The sequence below is a fragment of the Argiope bruennichi genome, chromosome X1, assembly GCF_947563725.1.
Source record: "Argiope bruennichi chromosome X1, qqArgBrue1.1, whole genome shotgun sequence".
In the NCBI taxonomy this organism is placed as follows: domain Eukaryota; kingdom Metazoa; phylum Arthropoda; class Arachnida; order Araneae; family Araneidae; genus Argiope; species Argiope bruennichi.
The window spans coordinates 26,820,073-26,834,059 of NC_079162.1; the positions used below are offsets into that span (position 1 = coordinate 26,820,073).

General features: G+C 30.1%; 1 protein-coding gene across 2 annotated transcripts in view; it reads right to left on the bottom strand.

The window, feature by feature from the left end:
* The window catches only part of LOC129958327 (uncharacterized), a 139,813-nt gene extending 137,459 nt beyond the window's left edge, over window positions 1-2,354 (bottom strand). Inside the window, exon 1 of one of the 2 annotated variants that reach the window (XM_056070738.1) lies at window positions 2,144-2,354. The gene's annotated coding sequence lies outside the window, so the exon portion shown is untranslated. Of the gene's footprint in view, window positions 1-1,899; window positions 2,119-2,143 lie in introns of those variants that run through there. The other variant, XM_056070739.1, reaches the window with a different exon arrangement.
* Window positions 2,355-13,987: the final 11,633 nt, after the last annotated feature.

A 13,987-nucleotide genomic window follows, 5' to 3' on the forward strand; every position in this document is an offset into this window, starting at 1 on the left:
TGCGCACTGAAAGGCAAATATGACTAAACTGAACTTTAAATAGAACAGACAACCCCGATTTCAAATGCACATAAACCATCAAAAACTGAAGAAGAGTTCAATATTTGAAGGAAAAGCTGATTTCAAACACGAAGTGAAAAATACAAAGACAATCGCCGCCATAAATCCACTCATTTTATTTTTAATAGTCGTTTTATTGTGGTTTAATGGCACAAGAACCAGATCTGGCCAAGCTATGTCACAATTTTTTTAAATGATTTCATTAGATGAAATTATATAATATAGAAATTACTACATACATGCTTAATGATAAAAGCAAAATTGTTAATTATCCTTTTTGTTTGTAAAATACGAGAGTCAAAAGGTTACTATTAATATTATTTTGTTTTACTACCCGATAAAATTTACTTAACGACATTCAAATTATATTTATTTTTTAAATTAATAACTTGGAGAAAAGGATTTCTTGAATTTCTTACTTCTATTAAAAGTAGTCATGACTGACGCAAGAAGCCCGCTAGAAAATTTTCTTCTTTTCAAACTATGAGTTTGCAAAAATATCTCTAAGGTTTAATATCTTATTTGAAAATATGTGCTGTTTTCATTTATCTAGAAAGTATTGACCAACAATTTAAATTTAATTCTGTAAAAGCCAGTTTAAAATTTAAGAAACTGACAAAATGAAATATATCACTTGTGGACAACTGGAACAGATTAAGTTCTAAAAACAGTTTTCATATTACCGGAAATTCCTGAATGCTAATCACTCTTAACTAACAGGAAATGTGAGGTTCAATATTCCAAAGTAGCATGCTACAAGCTTATTAGATCAATCTCATTTAAGACATGCAGCAAATCATTAACACGAGAACGGGTGAAATAGATGGTAGCACATAAGCAGCCTCAGACTAAAATGGATTGGACACGTGCATTCAAATCTACTGAGACAATTGGATTGTCTGTTTCACACTTATAGAATCCAATTGCAATCCCAACAAAGAAATCCCTGGGAAAGATAATAAGAAACTCAACTTAAAACAGTTACTGAGATAGACGAACAAATATTTCGTGTTGCATGCAACAAATCCATGTCAACAATCGCATCTGTTCACTTACGCAACAAATCATTAACTTGAGTCAGTGGAATGGGTTGATGGCACGTAACATACCAAAAATAAATATGCATTGACACGTGCATTTTGGTATCAACAAACGGAAATTACGATCCTAGAAACAATTCTTCAACATTTTTTTAAGAATCGAAAATAAAGCACTTTTTTTCCAACTAAAATATTGGAATTTTAACTAGGATTTGATCAATCTGAATATTTGCACTATAGATAAACATAAACTGTTATTAAAATTTTTTGAAATATGAGCATACTCAAGATTTAATATTATGAAGCAATAACATTTTATAACAAATCTTTTTTATTATTATTGGAACCAGACATGATTTTTCTCACTTTAATATGCTTACCTGAAGACCAAAGTAATCCATATCTCGGACAATGAAAAATAATTAATAACAAGAAATACTTGCCTTTGAATAAGTATATCCTTTAAGATTCAACCATGATTTTAATTATTTTATCTTGACCGTATACTATCTTGAATCGCTAGCTAATCTTAAGGATTTATTTAATGATTTTTCTTTAATTATTTTAATATATCTCTTAAGATAATATTTCATTACAAATTATTATTAATGACGAAAACTGTCAATTTTTTAAAATTATTTTAGAGCTTTACGCAAAAATTATATGCATAAATTTTCTCATTGATTTTATGAAGAAAAGGGGTATAAATGTTAACATACTGGTTAAATTTTACTGTTTAAAACACAGAAAAATTTAAACTAATAAAAAATAAATAAATAAAATAATTTAAAACACTTACCTTATTTTATTTTTTTACCGAAGGTAGACAGACTACTGAAAGACGATCAAATCCAAACTTCTTTAGAATTTTTTCTTGATTCTTTTTTTCCTCACTTAAAAGTCAAATTTCACTTACCCAATTTCACACACACACCCACATAAAAAAAATTTAATGCAATAAGTCCTTTTTTTTGAGAAAAATGTTTTAATTTCAGAAAATTTTTAAAATCCTTTGCATCCCGTAATAAAAATATTCGGCTTACCCGCAACTTGAAGATATTCCAACATAATCCATTAGCTTAAATAAAAACATTTCTACGAATACACAGTATTCCGAGGTAACATATTTTGCAGACACTGAACTTTAGCAAGTTTTTGTGCACATAAACAAATCAAGTTTCGGCCGCAAGGAACAAAACTAAACAGAACCTGAGAGAACTTCGTACGAATCTCGTCCGTTCGCCTTCACCGTTAACAATGGACTGTCAACGGACCGAGTTTCAGGTGTTCCGATGATTGGCCAATGAGGGCATGCTTCCGCTATGACGTCGGAGGCCGGCGTCTACGTCATAATTTAGTTTCTGATTCGCGATCGGAAATGAAAGTACCGACTTCCAAGAAAAATTTCGATTTTTTTTTGGATTAAAAAATATTTTAGTTTTCAATTTTCAAATGCAAGGAAGTAGAAGTAATTTTTTTTTCTTTTGAATTTCCGATTCATTGTCTGGGCTTTATTGAAATACTGGAAATATAATTACCTGTTTTGGATTTAAAAAAACATTCCACATTATTTATTATGAATATAATGCATCTGTCATGAATGGATTTTCTGCTTATAAATAAACTATCAGAAAAGAGTTTGTTTAAACGGATATCAAATTATTTAATTTTCATGACACATAAGTGCTTAGTTGCAAACTTGAAAACAATCCTTTTCTCCACAGTTAATGTGTTGATAAAACAATTCAGAAATAAATTTTGCAAAGATAATTATCGTTGGTGAATTTTAAAAGAAATAATAATATTTCATTTTCTGTTCTTAATTATTTTATTTTCCAATGAAACTGAAGTAAATAGATATGCATATTTAGCATGAAATGAAAGATGGCGTTATTTTCAATATTTATAATGCGTCACAAATATGAGAAACTCAAAATTGACATCTAATAAATATTGCAACAATTGATTAGAATATTGTTGCTTTTTTTCATAGTAATTATTAAAATTTACACTACGCAATAAAAGAAAAAAATATTTACTCTTAAAAATTATTTACTTTCAATAACAATAATTTTGAAAGATTTCTTAATAAATGTTTATCATATTAAAAGAATGTATACTTATAGTTGTACAATATTTTATCATATTTAGATATGAAATTTGTATATTTGGGGTGTGATAGAGAGCTTTATTTAAATTGAATCGGAAAAAAAAAATGAATACAATGCAATTAAATGTTTACAATTCATGAGAATATACTTTGGAAAATAGCATAGTACGAGAAATTTATTTATCGAAAAGGGCCCTATAAATAAATTTATCGTACCTGTGATTTTCCAATAACGCTTATTTTTACAGTATATGGCATTTAAATCATATTATAGAGAAATCTACTGCATCTTATAAAGGAAAATCTGTTGTTTGATTTTCATTTTGAGGTCTTAAAAGGCTCTGAATTTAAATATGAACTTGGTGGACTAAAAGATACGTAGTTCGTCTAAAGTGAAAAATCTAATTTTTTTCATCATTAGATATTATATTTCCATTAGATAGTTAATGTTTTTAAAATATAAATCTAAATACGTATTTTAATTTTAAAACATACCTAATTCATGACATTATATAGATTTTTTCACTTTTAAGTGTGGGGAAAAAAAATTGGTGATTCCAGTTTCATCAAAAAAATTCTGACAGATATTACCACCCAAATTAAATGATAAACAAGGAAGTGAAACAGAAATTTATAAATATGGAAAACAAACTTGTAACTGAAAAATTATAAATTCATTTAAAAGGGATAAATGAAAACGATTTTGTTAAATATTTTTTTATACCAAAAGCTACAGTCGGAAAGATGAGGGCCCTGTAAGGGGAAGAGGGTGGCATCAGTCTTGAAGCTGCAGCTTGTACTTTAACAAGCCGGGGTTTAACATAACATAATGATATGAAAAGGAATACAAATTACAGCTTAAGGACCCCACTAATAATTCACAAATAAAACTAGTGTAAACAAGATTTAAATACCTCTAGCATTTTCAAACTCCGAATATTGATGACTGAATCAATATTTTTTCTTGTATGAATGTTGTTTGTAATAAGGAAAAAGCTCCTGGAAGAGCTAGAAATACAATGTGGAGAATCAGTATATATAATCATCCACCGTCTTCTGTAATGCTGGGTGGAGTTGAAAATATTTCCCCAGTCATTTGGTAAGCACCATTATCGGAAATACAAATCCCGGATAATGTCATCCTCGGAAATGCATTATCGGATCTGTTTTCAGGATAAAGGAATGAGTTATTTAATGTATAAATTAGCTTATTTATATAAGTACGAATAAAACTAAGCAGGAATAAAACTTAATTATGGATTCACAAAATTTCCATTCTATTACCATTTTTTATGTTAGATTTAGCAAAGACCAATTACCTGAGTTCTGCAAATTTAAACTAATTCATTAAATCCTCACTTCAGGCCAATTAGAAGTTAGTGTTAATATTTTCTTTTAGCATTATTTTTTCCTACTTTGTATTTGGCAATGAATTCTTCTTCTATAGTGATAACTATTTGTTACAATTCGATTTTAGGGATTAGTTTTGATTTGAGTGTTCATGAAATTTATGTATAGAGAAAATTCTACTGTAAGGAGACAAAGATTATCAAAAGAGAGAATTGACGCTAGAAGGCGAAACAAAGCCAAATGACATTTAATCAAATATGAGATACTCTCAGCAGGATAACTACCTGTCAGGATTGGTACATTTTCTAGTTCTTACGAAAAAACATTTATAAGTAAAAAGTCCCGCAACTGCCAAAGAATGGAACGGATTATGACACATGAAAGATCAACAAATTCTTAAAACTGTCAAAACCTGAAAAAAAATACAACAGTTTAAAAACATTATACTTTATGTTATTCACATTTGAAATCCATCTAATTATAGATTAATTACAATAAATTAAGCATTATTATAAAATTTAGAACAACGTTTACAGTCTCAAGAAAGAAACTAAAATGTTATGATATAACAAACTGCGAGATTTCAAATTCTAAAAATTAAATTGATTACAAATTGTCAGCGGACTGTTTTATCAAATGAACAACATAATGTTAATTATCCTTAAAATAATAGTTTAGATTCCTGTCTTACATATTAAACATTTTCTTATCCATTTTACGTAGGATTTTCAGAAATATCCAATTAAAAGCTATTTCCAGATTTCATCATCGAAAAATAACGGAAAAGTTATGTCATTTCTCATTTAAAATACGATGATGTAGATTCCAGTACAAATAAAACGCACTTGTAATGATGTAGATTTCAATTTTACCTATCATCTTTCTTTATCCATCTACGGTTAAGTTGTTGCAATACATAACAGCACGCCTTTCTCCAGTGTAGCTTGTATTCATGTAACAAGAAGGAGATATATCGTATCAACTTTATCATTTTATGCGTCATTAATTCCTAACTGTAAAATCAATAACAATCTCATTAGTATAATTAATTTCTAATGATTTAAAACCACAACTCAAAACAATTAAATGAGGAAAACAAACATAATAAGATAAGATCTATTTTACACTTCCGCAATTTTCGTCGCTTGATTTATACGATTGAGAGTGCGCAATAATTGCATTTTGTTGTATGTTTTCTACTGTTTTGAGCATAGTTTTCATAAGTGCATTGTTAGATAGTTATGTATTTAAACTATGCAGTATTTTAAAATATCTTTAAAATCCAAGTTTTTCTTGGTTTTCCTTCGTGAATTTAGTTTTCGCTAAGTTTAAACCTAATTTTATATTGAAATAATTTTATTTCTTTTGCGTATAAAGTTAATTCTTTTTGCGTAAAGTTATTTATTTGCTTAAGTTAAGGTTAAAAAAATGAGAGACAAATTGAAATTTTTTAAATTTTCGATAATTTTTAGTGGTTATGCTGAATTTATTGGGAAAAGTTACAGCGCCCTTAGTGGAGAAATAAAAAACTTAGAAAAATTATAGGCGAAAAAGTACAGTCAGTAAAATGTATGCTATACCTTAATAAGAATCAGGAAAAAATTTTATCGAACTATCTGCAGAATTAATAGAGAAATTTGCGATTAAAATGATGAACTTTCAATACTTGAAAAAGAGTTCGTCTAAAACTGAAAAAAGTATTTTCCGGTATTGTTCCAAGTTATGCAAGTCAAAGTGAAGCAATGAAGAAAGTAAACAAAAATAACTAACATAATCTAGAAAACATATTCGTGGGTGGGGGAGGAAACTAAGAATACATTTTTTTCCCTACAAATTGCTGCCTTGGTTTTTTTTCTTTCGCATAATATAGTATTCTTTCTTATATTATAATACAGTAAATTTATTTTTCTTTCCCAAATTGTATTTATTTGCCACATTCTTCTAAATTGTAATATTTTGTAGTTGTTAAAAAATTTCAGAATAACTGACAAGGCAAATAAACATTATGCTTTAACTTTTCCCACCCGCTGCTTCTTTAGTGGTCAAAGATATCATTTTCATCAATAGGAAATAATTACGAATGAAAATGATTTGTAGACTATTTATTACACTGCTGTAGAATATAACTTATATTGAGGCTATCAAGATATTTAGGAGAGCAACGGTTAGCTGGTAGCAAAGTCTCCAGATGATCGATTCAAGACCCCATTCCGTGGAAAATAAGCCTTGTGGGTCTTGTCCAAGTTAAATATACCACCGTGTGTTAGACAGATGGCTTGGAGATTTGCTCAGGTATTGGCCTCGTCATCTGAAGGTAGCTCAAAATTACAAAGTTCATCTAAAAATAGACACAGGTTACTTGGTAAACAGCATGTTAATTTTTCAAGCAAAGTTCAGTTTAGTTAGATTAACGCCATGTTTTGAAGCAATACAAGGTTGTTTGCGGGCCGATGGTGCCCTTTTGAACCAGGGATGGATGCCAAAGGAGTACCTCAATCTCCAACCTTCCTTTCCGCATGCTCATAAGGATTCCCTGGAAATAGGACACACATGCAAGATGAAAATTGGGGAAAATAGATTTCGAATCTGCAATGTTCCTATTTCGAAACAGCGACCCTAACAACAATCACATTGGTCTCTCAATCAAGCATCATGAGGCGTTGGATGATATTATTTAATTCATTATTTGATTTTAATGAATGAGTAATTTATTTGTTTTACAGTACATTTATTTTGTACTTTTAATAAACAGAATAGTTTTGGAAAATCATCTAATATATATATATATATATATATATATATATATATATATATATATATATATATATATATATATATATATATATATATATATATAATTGCCTTAATACAGTGCTTTGTTTAAGATTGTAATCTGCTAATAAGCCTTCCTGATAAAGAAATTTTTTTATATAAATTTATAAATATTATCCTTAAAGATAAGAAAATCTCAGGGAATACAGTAACAGGAGAGAATCGCACTTTTGTATTAATATTCATTATCAAACTTTTGAAGGAAATTTTCTTTGTTCCACGCATTGTTCAAGTTATTCAATTTCCAATTTTCTGCTACTGGTTTTATGGAATTTTTTAATTTGCTTTTTCCTAATTAAGCGCATTTTATGTGGAATTTTACCAATAAAGTGAATTATTACCCATTAGTAAATGAATCAAATGCACTGATTTGCACTGACATAAAGAGAAATAAAAGACACGAGTCATTTTTATTATTACGTATTATTACGAGTCATTTATTAAATATTACGTACCGTGGGAATCAAAAAATTGTTTCCTATAAAGTAGGAACACTTCAATTTCCTATTAACTCATTAATTATATTGTCATGTTGTTGAAAATAAAATAATTTTTCTTAGAACAAAAATAAGCCAAAAAAAAAAACACGCATAAAAAGCCAAAATATAAAGGATAAGTTATTCTTAATTCAGCTTCATGTAAGAAATTTAATGATGATGGTAATTAATCTTCAGTAGAATTAAGTTTAGTTTATAAATATTAATGTTCCGTTTGTAAGCGATACAAGGACTATATTGAAACGGACTTCGTTATTTAAAACTACTGTCAGAAGTCAAGGACGTTTCTTGTACTGGCACCCACTTCAAACTTTCACACCTTAACAACAAAAGGACATTTGACCCATAAGTCAGATTTAACAAGCCCTGGCCTACTGTCCGACGATTTTTATTAGAACCGAATTTCAGACCAGAAACTCGCCAGATCCAAAGCCGAGACATTACCATTAAGGCACCGTGGCTGTACTAGAATTCAGATTCGAATCTCAAAAATATTCGAAAGCCAAGTATTATCACTAATTCAGTGTATTCGCAATTATGCAGGTAGACACCAAATGTACACATAAATCTGAGAACATTCAAAAATGTAATGTACACTTTGTTGCTCCTGTATCTGAAATCCCACAAAAAGATATTCTAGTTTATAAGTGATGTCGTTTTTTAAATTTATTTATTTTGTTTTATGAATGATTTGACACAAATTTTTAGTTATTTTTATGTTTAAGAATTTGAATGGTTTTCTGTCACATTAGAAATTTTTATTATACCTTCATAGGAATAATGACACACAGCGATAAAAACAATGAAGAAATATAAAGGGCAGAACCATTTAATATAAATACTGTGCATGAAGTATATCAACCTTAAGAACTGCATCTAACGTCTCAGCTGCACAGTCATTTTACTAGTTATAAAAAAAATTAGTAAAAACGTCTCTGCCAAATTTTTTTAAAAAAATTAGCATTTATTCGTTATTGTTTAAAAGAGGCCACTATGTTCTTTAGAAACAACCTAGTTTTGTAGAATAGAGTTAATTTGTTTCTACTGAACACTGAATATCTTTTACGGCCTGAAAGACAAAAAGTGTAGAGTGCTTCAATTAGATTAAGAAATCTGTAGTATTTCATGTTTTACAAATTAGTATTCCTTGTGTTTCTTTGCGACGAAATTTACATTTACGATGGTAGCAGAGCGTTGGTGTTTAAGAATTGGGAGAAAACATTAAATTTATCTTTATATTTGTTTTATTTTATAGCTTCTGCTGTTTTTTAAAATGATGCTTTACATGTATGTACATGCTTCTTCTAAACATTCAACACGAGCTGTAGAATTATGATTTTGATATGAAAAAAATGCATGTTGTATGAATAGATTTGTTCTTTTGATGACAATTTAAAATATATTCTGTTTCTCAATCCTCAAAACATTCTCGAATTTAAATTTAAAGTAGAAAATTCCAATACGGCATATTTCATATACTTCCGGCTTCATTTCTTTTTCCGCTCCTGATAGTAGGAATATATTTTGCATTGTGACGCTTTTTGAGTGAAATGTACTTCCAGCGCACGATTCAGCTGTCAAACAGTCTTGCTCAAGATCCTTCAAAATATAAAACCGTTGACAAAGTGCAGTAAAAAAAAATGTCATTCCATTTTAAGCAATCATTTTGTAATCTAGAATACAAGTTCATGATATGTGTGTTAGGTAGAGGTAAATCTACTGTTCAGAAACAAAGGCTGCTTACACTTCTGCCCACCAAAATCATCTAGCAGTAAAGTACAATTTCGTTCAATGGGATATAATTCCACACGTTTTTCAATTTATAGCCGAGTTATGGAAACAATACCTATTTATCATTTTGAAGTCATTCTATTTTCAAGGTGTTTTATTAACACATAAGGGTTTATTGTCTTCTTTTGCTTTTGTTGATTCTGTTTTGGAATAACTGCAGGATTATTCTTGTCTGGCACATCCAAGGTTGACTGAAATATAAAAATAGAATCGATTTGACCTTTTTTTGAAGAATCGAATACGATTAGCCTTTCAAAATTGTGGAAAACGAATAAAACGATTCGTTTCCTCCGGTACCGGAAAATAACAGAAAAAAAATATTTGTATCTAAGAGTATTTCCGAAACATTTCCTAGTAGGCATCTGTATCACTTTTCTAATTTCTTGAATTTATTCAAATAAATATTTTTACATAGATACAACCAACAAGTGTAAAACTCAGTATTTTTTGAAAAATTCAACAAAATGTGAGATTTTTTTGTTTTGTTTTATACTAAAATGATAGTGGCCTTGTGGTCTTCTCTTATTTTGGGATCAGAGCTCACAAATTCTAAATGTAAATTCCTCTCCCCAGGACTACTATACAAATCATTTCCCACTAACTAGCTTTCACTTGAGAGGGAAGCGAACAATTTAATACGAATAATATGAGCAAGTGTCAGTGTTAATCAAAGGAAATAAAAAGCGAAAAGGGTTTTGTTAAGTGCATTCAGCATGAACAAATATTAAATCGATTCTATGATTATAAGCAAAAAAAACTTCATAAAATTAATTTTTCAAAGATTGCAACCCTCTTTATGAAAACTATAAATGTTTTTTCACAAAACCTTTCTTAGAAGTATATTCAGCTGAGTAATTGGACTGAAATATCAGGAGATGTTTAAAAAAAATTATCTATAGATTTTATTAATAAGTAGGTTCTTGCAAGTTTTGAAATTAGAATACTTGTTGTTGCTGCTTATTCCTCTTGGATTGAACTCTAATTCACATCAAGTAAGAGATCGGAGAAAAAGGGTGCAGTATAGTCTGAGGGTAAGGCCCCCTTAGTACCCATGAGCAGAAGTCTGATTTTTGCTCATATGAAGGTGAAACTCACATACTCGCTTTCACAACCCCTTTTTACAACGAGGGGGGGGGGAGGCTCCTTCACACGCCTCACAGATAGAACACAGAGTAGAGAACAACCATCCCCGAATCAGAGTTCGAACCCGAAGCAACCAGATCACGGAGAAGACGCACTACTCCTAGGCCAGGATCCCGGCAAGCTAGAAAATTTTCATAATAGTATCAATAATAAAAATATTTAATGGCATTTTAAAATGATCCAAGATGAATTCACATGACACTGCTCATTATAAACATGAAGCTAATTGTGATATAATATAAAGGATATAAATGAATTTCAACGAAAAAATAGAAATGTGAACTCACAATGATGCAATTTTTGTCATAAAATTTTAGGAACAATATTTGTCACGAAGCTTATTTCACTTTTAAATGTAGGAAAGTAACATTATTCGACCAAAAAAATTCTTTATTAGAAAAAATAGCAGATTAAGTCACATATATGTAGCGATCGGCTGATAGGGCCTTATTTTTAGTGTGAATGTCTGACTGGTGCTTTGTACCGAGTGTTATTTCAGCATTTGCTGTTATTCGGTCTCTTTCAGTGCTCCACTCAAGATGGAGTTTGGTATGTAACTTATATTTGTGGGTTCATTAGTGCCACAACTGTCATGTACTTCTTAAAAACAACATACCGCCGCCCCAAAGGCTATAAGCATCTGACTTGGTCCATTGGAATTTTAATGTACGAGATATCTAGGACTTAATTCTATGGAAGACCTTGACACACGAATCTTTGTTGTTGCAAACTTAATCAGTACCACACTGAGGGTCTTCAGAGAATGTGACAATATTGTGCTGCATTTGTAAGCATAACAAAAATCTCTTCTTAAATTTAAACTTTTTTCTTTTGTGTGTATGTATTTCTTTCTGTTAATCAATTTTATTAACTAAATAAACCTCTCCTGAAAATTCAGAATTCACTAATTTCTAACATGTCACATTATACATTAGGTTAAAATAATTCAGATGCGACACTTTCTTTTAAAGAACTGCAAAGCACTGAAGATTGTATACTCTTAAGCAAAATATTTCACAAGCAACTATTTTACGAACAGCCACAGCGGCTCTCAAGTGAAGTTTATTATAGCCAGATATAGTTTACAAGGTAATCCAGTGGAAGTAAGTCAAGAGAATGAATGAAGATTCAAGACGACACATATGTTGGGATAAAGAATTGTAAATAAAATTAGTGAGCAAGTAAAAAACTGAAAATAATTGCTTTCGGTCATACATTAGATGAATTGCTCATTTCCATTTAATATTGCAATTCTCCAATTCTAATCCTTTCTCAGAGATGGCGTAGAGGGAAGATTTTGATGGGATGCAAGTTGTATTTTTTTACTGTTCTTTACTTTGTTGCATCTAATTTCGGTTTTTCTTTTCCCCTTCGTATGAGCCCGAACTTCACATTAATTCATTTGACACTGAACATGATTGTTACACGCATGATATACATATTTGTAAAAACTCTTCTTAAGCATTCATCACAAATTGCAAATATTGTGCTTTCTTTCGTATTTGTTTCCTACTGTTGTTAATAAATTTATATTTCTGTTCTTTTCACCTTATAATTGCAGCTTGGAGCTGCTCAGGAGACGCTTGATTACAAGAAATGCCATTTGAGAGAAAAAAATTCATTACATGCAAACTGTAAATATGAACCTGTAATTTGCCATTGATATTGGAAATATAAATATGGTTTGTTATTTGTTATATTGAACAAAATATTAGCCTTTCAGATCTCAGGGGCACATGAGAGAGAGCTGAGAGTAATTGCTCATAATTTACAATTTGAGATGGAGAATCTGATGAATATACATGTTTCTGTTTAAAAATGAAAACGAACCGCAATTAGATTTTCAAACTACGCAATTCGTTATACAACATTCACATACTTATTGATTCTACTAGAATGTGCAATATTTTCTTCAAAATTTGATATAGAACAGCCAAGACGAACAATGATTCGCGTTAAAAAGAGACATATGGGCTTATAGACGAAAAAGAAAACATTGGAATAATCCCTATTCTTGATTTAATACTAATGTTACAAATGGAATTCCTTCGGTAGTTCTTATCTATTCATGTAGACAAAAACACCCTTCTTAATCCAAATTTCTCGACCACAGGCTAGAGAGTCCACTGTTCAACTCTTTAAAAACAGTAAAAGAATGCTGGACTTCAAATGCCACCATCTGACTACGAGAAGACAATGCCTTCTAGCAACAAAAAATATACTTAAGTAGGGTTTTCACGTGATTCTTTAAGTAGTTGAACAAGTACTGGGGTAGCGAACAATGAAATGATGCGAAATAACTATAAGAACAATGTCTCATCCATTGTTTGCTCGCAGACGAAACAGCGATATCAAAAGATTGATATGTCGCCGGAATAAGCATTTCATCTAGGTTTTCGGTAACAATCAAAAATAAGAAATTACATTTGAATTCGGAAACAGATGCAATCTGATACATTTCAACTATCTTAATAATTAGTAGGAAACTTTTTATAATGCCTTAGAATAAAGTAAATAAAGAATGAGGCTTCATTTTAATTTAAATTTGAAATTTGAATAGGTGAAGGCTCATTTGTACGACTAAATAAAAAATATTGACTAATTGACTATAAACTCGTTTTCTTTTATGCAAAAGCATTGATTAAATAGAATAACGTCCTATTTTGAAGTTATACTAGAGGAAATGTCACCTGTTCTAACCCTGATGGATGTAAAGGGACCAGGCCCGAATACAGAGCCTTTTGATCTCGTCGTAGAAACTGTGCCGGCACCAAACGAACAAGTTTTTATTTTACCACATGATAGTACATGTAACTCCCAATTCCCCTAGGTTGAAGCTGCATCCATTTTGCAGCAAACCCTTTAATTTCTACATTGCCAAAAGCAGAGGATTGAATTTCTGATCTCGAATTCATATGAAATGTTTAGGATGAATAATTTCATTGAAACTGACATTTTTATTATGTTATGGTTTTATTTTGTAAAGAAATAATTACAAAAATAAACACCAAACCAATTAGTATTCGTTATTTGAAAACAGAAACAGATATGTCACAATTTTAACTTACAAAAAACCAGTTTAAAACCCACCGCTTGGTGAATTTATCGAAACTGCCATCGAGATATACTTCGACTAAGATGGAATGTTAGGTTTGAATAATTAT